Source organism: Mirounga leonina, unplaced genomic scaffold (genome assembly GCF_011800145.1).
Source record: "Mirounga leonina isolate KUSES-001 unplaced genomic scaffold, KU_Mleo_1.0 Mir_418, whole genome shotgun sequence".
Lineage (NCBI taxonomy): Eukaryota > Metazoa > Chordata > Mammalia > Carnivora > Phocidae > Mirounga > Mirounga leonina.
Window position 1 is genome coordinate 21,757,675 of NW_023270739.1, and position 12,994 is coordinate 21,770,668.

Genomic DNA, 12,994 nt, shown 5'->3' on the forward strand with positions numbered 1-12,994 from the left:
ACCACTGGGCTTTATTAGTCAGCAGATCAGTTGCATAATGTCCACATACCTACCCATATAATTTGCCTGAGGTCAACTCAATCTATGCCCTCTTATTACATCACTTTCCCCATAGAGGAATGTTACTAATATTTAGTATGTGATGCAACGGAAATTCTCAATAATAGGATAATCTTTTAATAGTGTCCACCAAATGAGGTCAAATCTGTGGGGATGTGACCAGGAGTCCAAAAAGCAGTGTCCTTCTGGCTATATTAAACGGAAAGCAAGGCTCGTTATGGGTAAACATAGTTCTTTGGGATACTTGGGTTCTTGCAGAACAGATCCTTTTCTAAAGGATCAGAGACTGATCAACTCTGAAGGGTGGGAAAAGGGACCTTGAAAATTCCTTGTGCGGCCTGTCCTTTGGCCACTCCCCTGGAATGCCTGAGAACAAGGAGCGTGAGCACTGCCTGGGTATTGAGGAGTTTTGTCAGAGGCCCGGGGACTGAATTGCTTTTGTGTTCATTGTTTCAGTGATAAGCAGTCCCCTAACCTAACTTTACCAAAGAGCCAAAGTTACTCATGACTTATTTCCCACAGTTTGGAAGGAAGATATTTATGAACAACCTCAATTTTGCAAGGGAGATTGATATGATAAAAATGGAATAGAAGTAAAGAGGTGTGCCTTGCATGACTGATGTTATTTTATGTCTCTCAGAGAATGATTTGTCTGAGAATACTTTTTGAAAAATGATGCCCTTTACCTTGCTTTCCTACACTTTTGCCAAAGGGATTTAAACATCTCTCTACTTTTTTGAGCATTACTGGCTGTGTTTGACACCTACAATATTTTAAATGACAAATTCCCAGATTTACTATTAGTCAATTCACATATGCTGAATAACAAAAAAAGCGGAATGTTAGTCATGAGAAAGAAGGAAAGATGCCCTGGCCCAAATAGTTATTTCCAGAATTGAGATGCACGTTCTGTTAAGGGAGGGTTTTCATACATGCTGAATACATCTCTGGTTTCTTAATATGTAGTCACAGGCAGATTAGCAATGAATTAATTTATAAATCCAAAAATATCCCAAGGTATACTAGAAATGATCAAATCATAGTGCACTTAACTCAATAAAGGGGTGAACAGCTGCCAGGCAGGGAACCTTGCTTCCCAGAAAGAAAAATAACTACCATGCAAATTCTCACAGTATGAGCAAATTGGTCTGCCCAGAAATTCCCTGGACGCCTTCTTCCCTCTCAGGATACGACTAAGGATTTCAAGCTTAGCAAATAAAAAATACCACAGATTATAACACCAAAAGCAATAGATAATTGAGAGTTTACTTCAAGGTGGTACTTTTCTAAGTGCTTTCTGTGTGTTATTCCCATTTGATCCTCCTAAGCACCCCTGAAATGTGCGCTATTATTATCTGTATTTCCCAAATAAGGAAACGGAGGCACAGGGACATTAACTAAATTGTCCAGGGACACTCAGCTTATAATTGTGGAGCCTGGATTTAAACCCAAGAATTCTACTGCCCAGAGTTCATATTTCCACCACTAAAAGGGGATTCTGGCCTTTAGAAAGGAATTCATGGGAGGTGATACCAACGCATTAGCTGTTTCTTTTAGATTATAGTTGAAGAAAGAACACTGAAAGCATTTCTCTCAGTTCTCCTCCATACTCCAGCTTATAATGTATCCCATTATTCTACTCTGCAATTACATAATTTTCTACTGACTTTCTCATTTTTACATTGCCATTAGGATAATACTGTTTACCATAATTTATACCAAAATGAACTAGTAAGAGTCCGTTTTTTTTTACCTTCACTGTTCTCCTCTTGGTCTGGCATTCTGAGATCTATTTAGGCATAAGGTCTGCATGTGCATTTATCAATACCAACCCTGAATAAGCTGCTGTGAAATTCAACAGCATTTCAAGTCAATTCTCTCAGCTCTGACTTTTGCTGTGTGGAGTAATTCTGCTTACAAGATGAATGAGAAGAAATTATACCAGAGAGAGAGGAGGAAACAGAAAAAAAATAGAGAATGTAGGCACTTTGTCAACCAAGGAGAGAAAGCAAGGGGCAGGACAAAAGGTATAAAGATATAAGAGAATAGGGGCATGGGACTGGCTTAGTCGGTGGAGCATGTAACACTTGATCTTGGGGTTATGGGTTCAAGTCCCAAGTTGTGTGTAGAGATTACTTAAAAATAAGATATTTTTAAAAATATATTTAAAAAATATAAGAATAAAGGAAAGCAACAGCTGGGATAGGAACCAGGGGGTCTGTTCTAGTAACAATACGCAAAATATTTCAAAGTAGAATATATTCAGTTAACCAATTCTTCCATTGCTAGATACCATGATTTAGGAGAGATAGTTCTGAATATTTACTACAAAATTTTTCCATCCAAGTCTCTTGCTGTTAGTTTTGTTTGAGGAGACAGAAAAGCAAAAGATAATAAAGCAACAGAGAAATCTTAGGTAATTGTAATTAGGAAATTAGGAAACCATTAGTTTTATCACACATTGAAACAGAATTTTAAATTTATCTTTTACAAAGTAAATGGTCCACAAAATATTTAATGTCAGTAAGCATTGCCTAGAGGTCTTTTTCAATATACATACTCATAATAACAGTTACCACTTTTGCCCTTATTAGGTGCCAGGTACTGTGTTAAACTTCACATGACTTATCTCCTCAGACCTCAGTCAATAACCTTGCAGAGTCACTACTATCATTATGGAGAAACTGAGAACCAGAGGGTTAAATAGCTTGTCCACGGTCACGAAATAAGTAAGCAGCCAAGCTAGCATTTGAACCTTAATTATCCACCTTTATGATCTACTAATGCCTCTCAACCGGTGATCCTCAAATAATGTTCATAAAAATCAGCAGAAATGTTTGTTAGAAAGTAGAGTCCCAGGACCCTACCTCAGAACATCTATTTCAGAAGGTCTTGTTGGGCACCAGGGATGGACAATTTAATAAGTACCAGAAACACTGCTCTCGACACTTTTACAGAATAGTCTCAACAAAGTCATAGAGTTAATCATTAGTTCTGGTTCTACAAATGTATCTCCCTCTGGTCATAAATCTACTTGGTCTTCATCATAATGGTTATTTTATGAATAAGGGAATCATTAGTCTTGTTATGGTTACCTAAGAACTAAGATGGTAGAAAAGGGGAATTCCCTCTAGCTCTTATGTACCCTACTTGCTAACCTCGCCTTAAACAGAATTGTGAAACATCTAAATGTGTCTTTGATACCTTAGCTCCTCAATCTACTTTGGGGAAATCTCCTCCCCAGGGCTCATTGGCTTCATACTGCTCAGAGTCTACAAGAAGATCCTACACAAGACTCTAATTCCCAGTTTCCCTCTAGCCTTAAATAGTATATTGATTTGTCAAGATGCTACCCTTGACCAAGAGACCAAGAGATTCAGAAGATAAAATCATTCTAATGAGATACTTTCCCATTTTCCCACTTTCTCCCTAACACAATGCTTTATTGATCCAAATAAACCATGCGTGTCTGCAGAAAATTTTTAATGGGAGATTCTTATCATGGGAATTTCAGGCACCGATGGCAGGCGGGTGGAAGAGTTATTTTTGGTCAGATGTGCCTTTCAATGCCTCATAAATCAGGCTGCTTAGGCAGCTTCCTAATTTCCATTTAGGCAGTGCCAGTCCTGCTGACACACTCGATTGTACCCCAGTCAGAGGCTTAAGAAGTAAGGAGAAAGGTGAAAAAGCAGTGACATCGGGAAAGGAAAACATGGGGGACCGCCTAACTTACCCTCTCTCAGAAATGAGGATTCAAGCCACAAATAAAATAATAAACCACACAGACTTCACATTTTTCTTTCCCATTTCTGTAAACAAGAAATAAAAGCCAGGATTATCCTTTCCTTGATAAGCATGGAGAGAAAAATCAGGAAATGTACACAACTTGCATCACAGCAAATAGAATTCCTTAACCTCAGAAACACTCTCGTTACACACGCACTCCGACCTCTTACGCAGGGAGACTTGCCCAGAAGTGACCTTCAGCAACCTAGAGAGCTTTTTATAACATTTGAGAATGCACAACTGGATATTTTTATCAGCATGTGCTCTGCCTTTGATAAATGTTATAATAAGCAGTTTGAAACAAAAACACAATGAATACATTTTTTAATGCAGTGTCTACAAGAACACTTAATTAACAACCTCCAAAATTGTACAGGTTTCACTGAATGTCTCAGGAAAGAAGACTAAGTTTAGAAAACATGGCTCCAAGTGCTCACTTGCCCCCAAATGTTATCTAGTAGGATTAGGTAAAAGCTATTTGAGAAGTGATGTTTAAAGCCTCATATTGGCCATAGCTGATTCTTCAGGATTCCAATTCAGTATCTTTATGAAATGTGTTTTCCTTTTTTAAACAGAAAATAAAATAGCACGTGTGTAAAAAAAAACAAAAAAACAATAAATACCCTACAACATGAAGAGTTCCTTATAATCTATTTTTATGGCACTAAGTAGAAACATGCCTATGTTATTCTCCCATTGAGTAGGCAGTCCGTTATGTAAATTCCTTACTGGAGCAACATGATTTATTGTGGGATAAGGGTAGAACCAGCATTTTCAGAGTGCCCAACACCATCACAATCTTCATCTCAGTTAATCCTCAGAACAACCTTTCGAAATAAGTATTGTTATCTCATTTCACAGGTGAGGAATATGAGGTTAAGAAGAGCAAAGTAACTTGCCCAGGGCCAGTAACTAGCTGGTAACTAGCAGAGCCAAGTATTCAAAACAGATGTCTTATTCCAAATCCTATGCCGTTTCAGCTGCATAATACTGCTTTAAAGTTCTCAGCTTCTTTCCCAGCATCATTTGTTGGATTGTAGATCTTCATTTATTAATTTAATAATTAAATTTAGGTATTTCTTATGATCTTCCTATGTAGTGCACACTGTTCTGGGCCCTGGGGATATAGCAGTGAATAAAACAAAATCCTTATTCTCATAGAGCTCACATTCTAGTGGGGAACGACCTCCAGGAGAGAGCTGTAATAATCCCTCCTCTCTATCCACATTCTAGGGCTTATTTATCAGGCATTCACTGCCCTGATTTAAGAGAAATACTCTTTTTCCATCACTGAGGGAAAATTCAACGCCATTGACCCCCTCATCCTGATTGTATTGAACGCTGTTTTCCCCCAGATGAACTGAAAGCAATAAATGACTAAATTCTTCCAAGTGAAAAGCTGTTATAATTGGATAATGACCACAAAGCAGGCGTTTTTTGGTTTTTGTTTTGTTTTTTTGTTTTGTTTTTTTTTTTTGAGTTGCACTAAGCGCCTGGAGAAAAGTATCAGAATTCTTCTGCCCACCGCCCATTATGGAGCTGACAAGGTCCTGCTCTGTGCCATGCTCCTTAATTTTCATGTTGGCTTTAAAGATTTATAACAGCTCTAACACCTATGCGTGAGAAACACAGGGATCCCCAAGTGCCCAAATCATGGTGTCTGGCCAGCTTTGCTCCCCAAAAGCCTGCTGGGGACTCATCTACTGGAACCAGGACAGCTCAGGAAGATTCACTTGCTTCTGTGAAAAACAACAGTGACCATAATAGAGAAAGAAATTCTAGGCATTCTTTCAAGCCGTTGGGAAGTTCCAGCACATTCCAGTTGTAAAAGAATTCAAGTCCCTCCACTCATGTCAAAACTTCAGCGTCATCCTTCTGTGCTTTGTACATTTACTAGACCAAGGCCTAGTAATTAACTACAAATTCTCTTCCTGCCTTTTTAAAATCATGAACCACAAGCTGATTCTATAGGAGGACAATCTGGGATTTGGTAAATTATCCTCAGGCCTTGATAATCCTCAGGCAATGACAGATTTCAGAAGTTTGAAGATTCTCAACATAAAGCATTGCTAGAGTACTGAGCCAATCGTTTGTGACCTGGAAATTTTGCAAAATATTTTATTCCTTAAGCTTTGGAAATCCACATCCATGATGACTTACAACTGTTATTGGAGAAGTCTTCACTCCCTTCAAGGTCCAAAAACCCAAATGCTCTTGTGTTTTTTTCTAGGCTCAACTGATTCCCCCAGATCACTCCTGTTTGAATCTCCCCTGCAAATTTCATTCTCATCTGTGATTCTATTTGGAAGACATCGTACTTCTCGCTTACCTCCTAACTCTTCTTTGTCTTTTTCTTCCTCTACAAAGCAAGGAAGAAAAATATGCAGAAAAACAAAAGAAGTTGCTCCAATTATTCTTTTTTTTTTTTTTTTAAGAATTTTTATTTATTTTTTGACAGAGAGAGACACAGTGAGAGAGGGAACACAAGCAGGCGGAGTGGGAGAGGGAGAAGCAAGCTCTCCTGATGCGGGGCTCGATCCCACATGACCTGAGCAGAAGGCAGACACTTAACGACTGAGCCACCCAGGCGCCCCTGCTCCAATTATTCTTAAGGCAAAGGAAAAAAAAATTCTCCCATCATTAAGAAGTGTCCCTGAGGAACTTCAACTGGTACAAATTTGGCTACTGTTAGCAGGAGTCAAAAACATTGACCTTGATAACATGACAGAAATAATTATTATACTCTGCAAGAGAAATCATTTCTTCACTGTGCCACAGATTCAATATGTATTTCCTTCAATAAAGAATGTACATGCCCTCATTCCAATAACTGAGGGATGGAAGAGGGGAAAGGCTAGTACAATTCAAATACTAGCAAATAGAGGTCAGTTGGGGAAATAATACAGAGAAGCAATAGTGTGTCACCCTGGGAGAAGTGCTAGGAATGAAATATAAGTAAGCATGAATGAGAGCTTGTGGAACACATTACAGAGAAAATGGCTTTAAATGGATCTACCAGCAACCTCTCAGCTTTTGAATTTCACTAGGCAGAGGAGACAGACTCTACATTGTGGTTTTAGAACTACTGTGATAACTCAGATGCCCAGACTCCCCTGAAATCCAAATACTGCTGTCACTGAGATCTGCTTTATATGCATTATCTTCACAAAAACTTGTTGCTAACCTCTGAGGCAGGAGCGATTATTATTGCCATTTTAACCCGTGAGGAAAAGGAAGCTCAAGTAGACAACTAGGCCACTGTAATCCAGGCGGTAAGTGAGCAAGTGAAAGCACAAGCCCAGGTCTGAGCCCTGGACTCTGTGCTCTTAGTCATCACACTACAGCACTTCTTCCGTAATGGGTGCCTTTTCGGTCTGCAGAGGTGGCCAACTGTTCTGGCTCTCCCTGCATCTCTCTCTTCCTTCTGGTTCCCTGATCGGTTGCTGAAAAGACTCAGGAATTGAGTCCTGAGACAATGACTGGGTAACTCTTCCTACAGTGAGGCTCTACCATCAATAGGAGCTTCAGCATCTCCATTCTCTTCTCCCTACTAAGGCTAAGAAATGATGACTGCCCTATAATCTTTTTATAAAAAGTCTCTGTGGCTATGGAATATTACTCGGCCATCAAGAAAAGGAAATCTTACCATTTGCAACAACATGGATGGAACTAGATGGTATTATGCGAAATGAAATAAGTCAATCAGAGAAAGACAATTATCATGACTTCACTCACATGTGGAATTTAAGAAACAAAACAGAGGATCATAGGGGAAGGGAGGGAAAAATAAAGTAAGATGAACTCAGAAGGGAGACAAACCATAAAAGACTCTTAACTATAGGAAACAAACTGAGGGTTGCTGGAGGGAAGAGGGGTGGAGGGATGGGATAACTGGGTGATGGGCATTAAGGAGGGCAGGTGATGTAATGAGCACTGGGTGTTATATACAACTGATGAAATCACTAAACTCTATCTCTGAAACTAATAATACACTATACGTTAATTAATTGAATTTAAATTTAAAAAATAAAAAAAAAAGTTGCTGTGTAGGAAATGTTCTCATCACAGCTCCATTACCTAGTAGTATACCCTATAGAACAGATATGGGTGGTACTCTGATGGCCTGGAATGATACATCTGATTGAAAAGGAAACCATACATTTTGGGTAACCATGATACTAGTTATACTTCTAGACCACCACCTTAGAAGGAGGGGCACCTGGGTGGTTCAGTCAGGTGAGCGTCCAACTCTTGATTGCAGCTCAGGTCATGACCTCGGGGTTGTGAGATCGAGCCTTGCCTGCACTCCTCACTCAGCGAGGTCTGCTGGAGATTCTGTCTCTCCCTCTTCCCCTCCTCACTTGCATGCACATGCACTCTCTCTAAATAAGTAAATAAAATCTTTAAAAAAAAAAAAAAAGGAGGGAAAGTAAGAGTTCACAATAATATATTTGCTCATTTTCACATTTTGTTAATCTGTCTCTTTCATTAGATTATACAAGCTTTTTGAAGTCAAGGATCACATCTGTTTTATTCACATTGTATCCCCTGTGCATACCATAATCCCTGGCACAAAGTCGTGCTCAGAAAATATTTGTCAAATGAATAAATAGGTGATATCCCCAAATTAGAAAAGCATATCCAACTACTCCCTTTTCTTTCTTTCTTTCTTTTTTTTTTTTAAGTAGACTCCACACCCAGCATGGAGCCCAACATGAGGCTTGACCTCATGACCCCTGAGATCAAGACCTGAACTGAGATCAAGAGTCAGATGCTTAACTGACTGAGCCACCCAGGCACCCCACCCCCTTTTCTTTATTTATTCAATCATTCTCACTTATTGAACAGCTGCTGCTGCAAAAAAAAAAAAAAAATAGCATAATGGATTGGTTAAGTACATAGAATCCAGATCCTGATGGCCTGGATTCAAAAACTAGTTCCGTCACTATCTGTGTGACCCTGGGCTAGCCAACTCACAGTGTTGTTGTGAGGATGAAGTAAATTAATATAGGTAAAGTATTTAGAACAGCACCTGGCATATAATAAATACAAGATATTTGCTTTTATGATGATGATAATGTTCCAGGCTTCAGGACACTGGGGATACAACAGTGAAGAAGTCAGATCTCTGCATGCTTATAACTTACATTCTAGTAGGAGAAACAATCAGCCTACCCAGGATTCGGGAAAATCATTACAAATCATTTTAAACACGATGAAGAAACTAAGGCTTCCCTGGTGTTGAGAAACACACTGAGGTGGAGTTTAGAAGGCAAACTGTTTACTAAGGAGAATCTTTAAAATCAGCACCTGTGGGAGAGAGGAGACGGAACTAGAAGCCAGCAGAGAGAGAAGCTGGTGGCAACGGCGGCCCAACCACAGCCTCAGCCCACCCCTTAGGGAACGCTGAAGTGGAATGACCCTTCACAGTTGTCCTGACCATTAGACCCCCGCTGGGTGCGGGCCACCCTGGGAAGGGGCGTGGCCTTGCTCTCTGCCGCTGGAGCAACCCCTCAAAGGGCTGACAGCTGAAGACTGCCAACAGCAGGGGCAACAGAGCCTCCACTGCAGAGCCTAGGGCAGCACAACACAGTTTGCATTCCACCCAGCAGACAGGACGGTAAGGGTGAGGGGCCACCTAAAATTAAGTGGTGAGGGAAGGCCTCTCTGAGGAGGTACTATTCAAGCTGATAGAACTATACAGTGAGGAGTCGGCAGCCATATAAATAGATGGGCAAGAGCATTCTTATTAAAGGAAATAGCCAGTACCATGTCTCCTAGGTCAGAATATGCTGACAGTTTGAAGTGCAAAAAGAAGAGCAGTGAGGCCAGAGAGTGGTATAGAGTGAGGTTTGAAGAGGCAAGCAGGGGCCAAAACACGAGAACCTTCAGAAGTTTGGGTTTTATTCTCAGTATCGGTGAGCAGCAATTAGAAGGAAGTGGAAGGATCTGATTTACTCTTTTAAAAGATCACTCTTGGGGCACCTGGGTGGCTCAGTCGGTTGGGCATCTGCCTTAAGCTCAGGTCATGATCCCAGGGTCCCGGGATCCGAGCCCCACATCGGGCTCCCTGCTCAGCAGGGAGTCTTCTTCTCCCTCTGCCCCTTCCACCAGCTCATGCTTGCGTGCTCTCACTCTCTCAAATAAATAAATAAAATCTTTCAAAAAAATAGTCATTGTGGGCACCGGGTGGCTCAGTCGTTAAGCATCTGCCTTCGGCTTAGGTCATGATCCCAGGGTCTTGGCATCGAGCCCCACATTGGGCTCTCTGCTCAGCGGGAAGCCTGCTTCTCCCTCTCCCACTCCCCCTGCTTGTGTTCCCTCTCTCGCTGTGTCTCTCTCTGTCAAATAAATAAATAAAAATCTTAAAAAAATAGTCACTGTATTCCTTTGAAAAAAAATAAAATAAAAGATCACTCTGGATGATATGTGGGAATGGGTGGAAGAAAGGAGAAAAGTGAAGGCAGAAAGACCAACTAAAAGTTTACTGAACTTTTTTTTTTTTTAAAGATTTTTAAAATTTATTTATTTGACAGAGAGACAGTGAGAGAGGGAACACAAGCAGGGGACGGGGGAGAGGGAGAAGCAGGCTTCCCGCGGAGCAGGGAGCCCGACGCGGGGCTCAATCCCAGGACCCTGGGATCATGACCTGAGCTGAAGGCAGAGGCTTAACAACTGAGCCACCCAGGCGCCACCTTACTGAACTTTTCTAGACAAGAGATGGTATACTGATGAAGATGAGAAAAGTGGATGTATTTACATGCAGAACTCTGTAGGAAACCATGCAGGGCTTACTAATGGATTAAATGTGGAAAGTGAAAGAACGGAGAATCCAAAATGACTCCTAGTTTTCTGGCTTGAACAACCAGAAGGATGGTGATAGGAAAAGGCAAATTTAGGGATGAATATAGAGTCCTAGCTTAGATTTTTTTGGTTTGAGGTGCCTATTAAACATCAAGTAGAGAAGCCAAGTAGTCAACTGTATATACAAGTATGGAGCACAGAAGAGAGGTGGAAGGCTAAATATTTATATTTGGAAATCATAGGCAAATGGATGATATGTTAGTTTGCTACTGCTACATAACCATTACTATCATTCAGTGGCATAAAGCAACAGTAATTTTTTTTAAGCATGGAGCCCAACATGGGGCTTGAACTCACAATCCTGAGATCAAACCTGAGCTGAGATCAAGAGTCAGATGCTTAACCAACTGGGCCACCCAGGTGCCCCAACAATAATTTATTTTTTTTAAGATTTTATTTATTTATTTTACAGAAAGAGACAGAGCGAAAGAGGGAACACAAGCAGGGGGAGTGGGAGCGGGAGAAGCAGGCCCCCGCTGAGCAGGGAGCCCGATGCAGGGCTCGATCCCAGGACCCTGGGATCATGACCTGAGCCGAAGGCAGACGCTTAACGACTGAGCCACCCAGGTGCCCCAACAATAATTTATTTTTGCTCACATCTGCAGATTGGCTGGGGTTCAATCGAGGCATCTCTGCTTCTATCTGTAGGGCCAGGGGAGTGCCTGTACTCTGTATGCCTCATCCTCCTGGGACCAGCAGGCCAGACAGGCAATGGCAGAGGCTCAAGTGAGGGAGAGGAAACATTCAAGGTCTTGAGAAAGTCCTAGGAAATGAAAACAGGTATCAAAGAGATATCTGTGCTGTCATGTTCACTACAGTATTATTCACAATAGCCAAGATAGGGAAACAACCTAAGTGTCCTTCAGTAGATAAAGAATATATCTATATATTCTAGATATAGATATAGATATAGGAACATTATTTAGCCATGAGAAAGAAGAACATACTACCATTTGTGACAACATGGATGGAACTTGAGGGCATTATGCTTAGTAAGTCAGAGAAACACAAACACTGTATGATCTTACTTATTTGTAAAATCTAAAAAAACCAAACTCAAACTCATAAAAACAGAATAGAATGGTCGTTACGTGGGGCCAAGGTGTGGGAGAGTCGGATAGATGTTGTTACAGGATAGAAACTTGCACCTAGAAGATGAGCAAGTTCTGGAGATCTAATGCACAGCATAGTGATTATTGTCCACAATACTGTATTATACACTTCAAAGCTGCTAAGAGACTAGATATTAAATGTTCTTAACACACAAAAAAGATAATCATATGAAGTGATAGAACTGTTAGCTAAATCCACAGTAGTAATGATATTGCAATATATAAATGTATCAAATCAATACATCATATACCTTAAACTTATACAATGTTTTTTTAAAGATATTATTTATTTATTTGACAGAGAGAGAACAAGAGAGCATAAGCAAGGGGAGCAGCAGAGGGAGAAGGAGAAGCAGGCTTCTTGCTGAGCAGGGAGCCCGATGCGGGGCTCAATCCCAGGATCCTGGGATCATGACCTGAGCTGAAGGAAGCCACTTAACCAACTGAGCCACCCAGGCATCCCAACTTATACAATGTTACATGTCAATTATATCTCAATTTTTTAAAAAGTGCTGGGCCCATGATATGCCTTTAATTTCACCAGTATATCATTACCCAAAGCAAGTTACATGGCCAAGACTCAGCCTATGACGACACCCTGAATTCAGGAACTGGGGGGAGCGAAATTGGGGTCTGTAATTTAGTCCACCACAGATGAGATCAGCCAGGGTAAGAATGTAAACAGTAAAAAGAGCCAGGCTTGGACAAATTCCCAAGGTACTTCAGCATTTACCTGTCAACCAGAAGAGGAAAAAACAGCAAGAATTTAGGAGGAGCAAGTGCAGTTGGAGAATAATTAAGAGAACATGAGAAAAATAAGAGAGAACAGTGTTTCAAGGAGACGGCCAGATGTTGCCGAGATATCAAGGGGATGTGAACAGAGAGAGGACTATGGTAACTGACAACATGGTCCACCAATCTAGGTGTTCCATAACAGGACACCAGGACAGGTGAGAGGGTAAAACCCCGCTGTTTCATCCTGGGTTCTCAGACAGCAAGAAAACAAATTATGTTTGGACAATAAACAAAACAAAACAAAAACACACCACTCTGTCAGGAATGGTGGAATAAGAAGTTGAGTGCTTATTAGGTTAAGGCCAGACTGTTGAAGTTCTTCAACACCTGCCTAGGGAGTTGGAACTTGGTCTTTAAACAACAGGGAATCGTTCAAA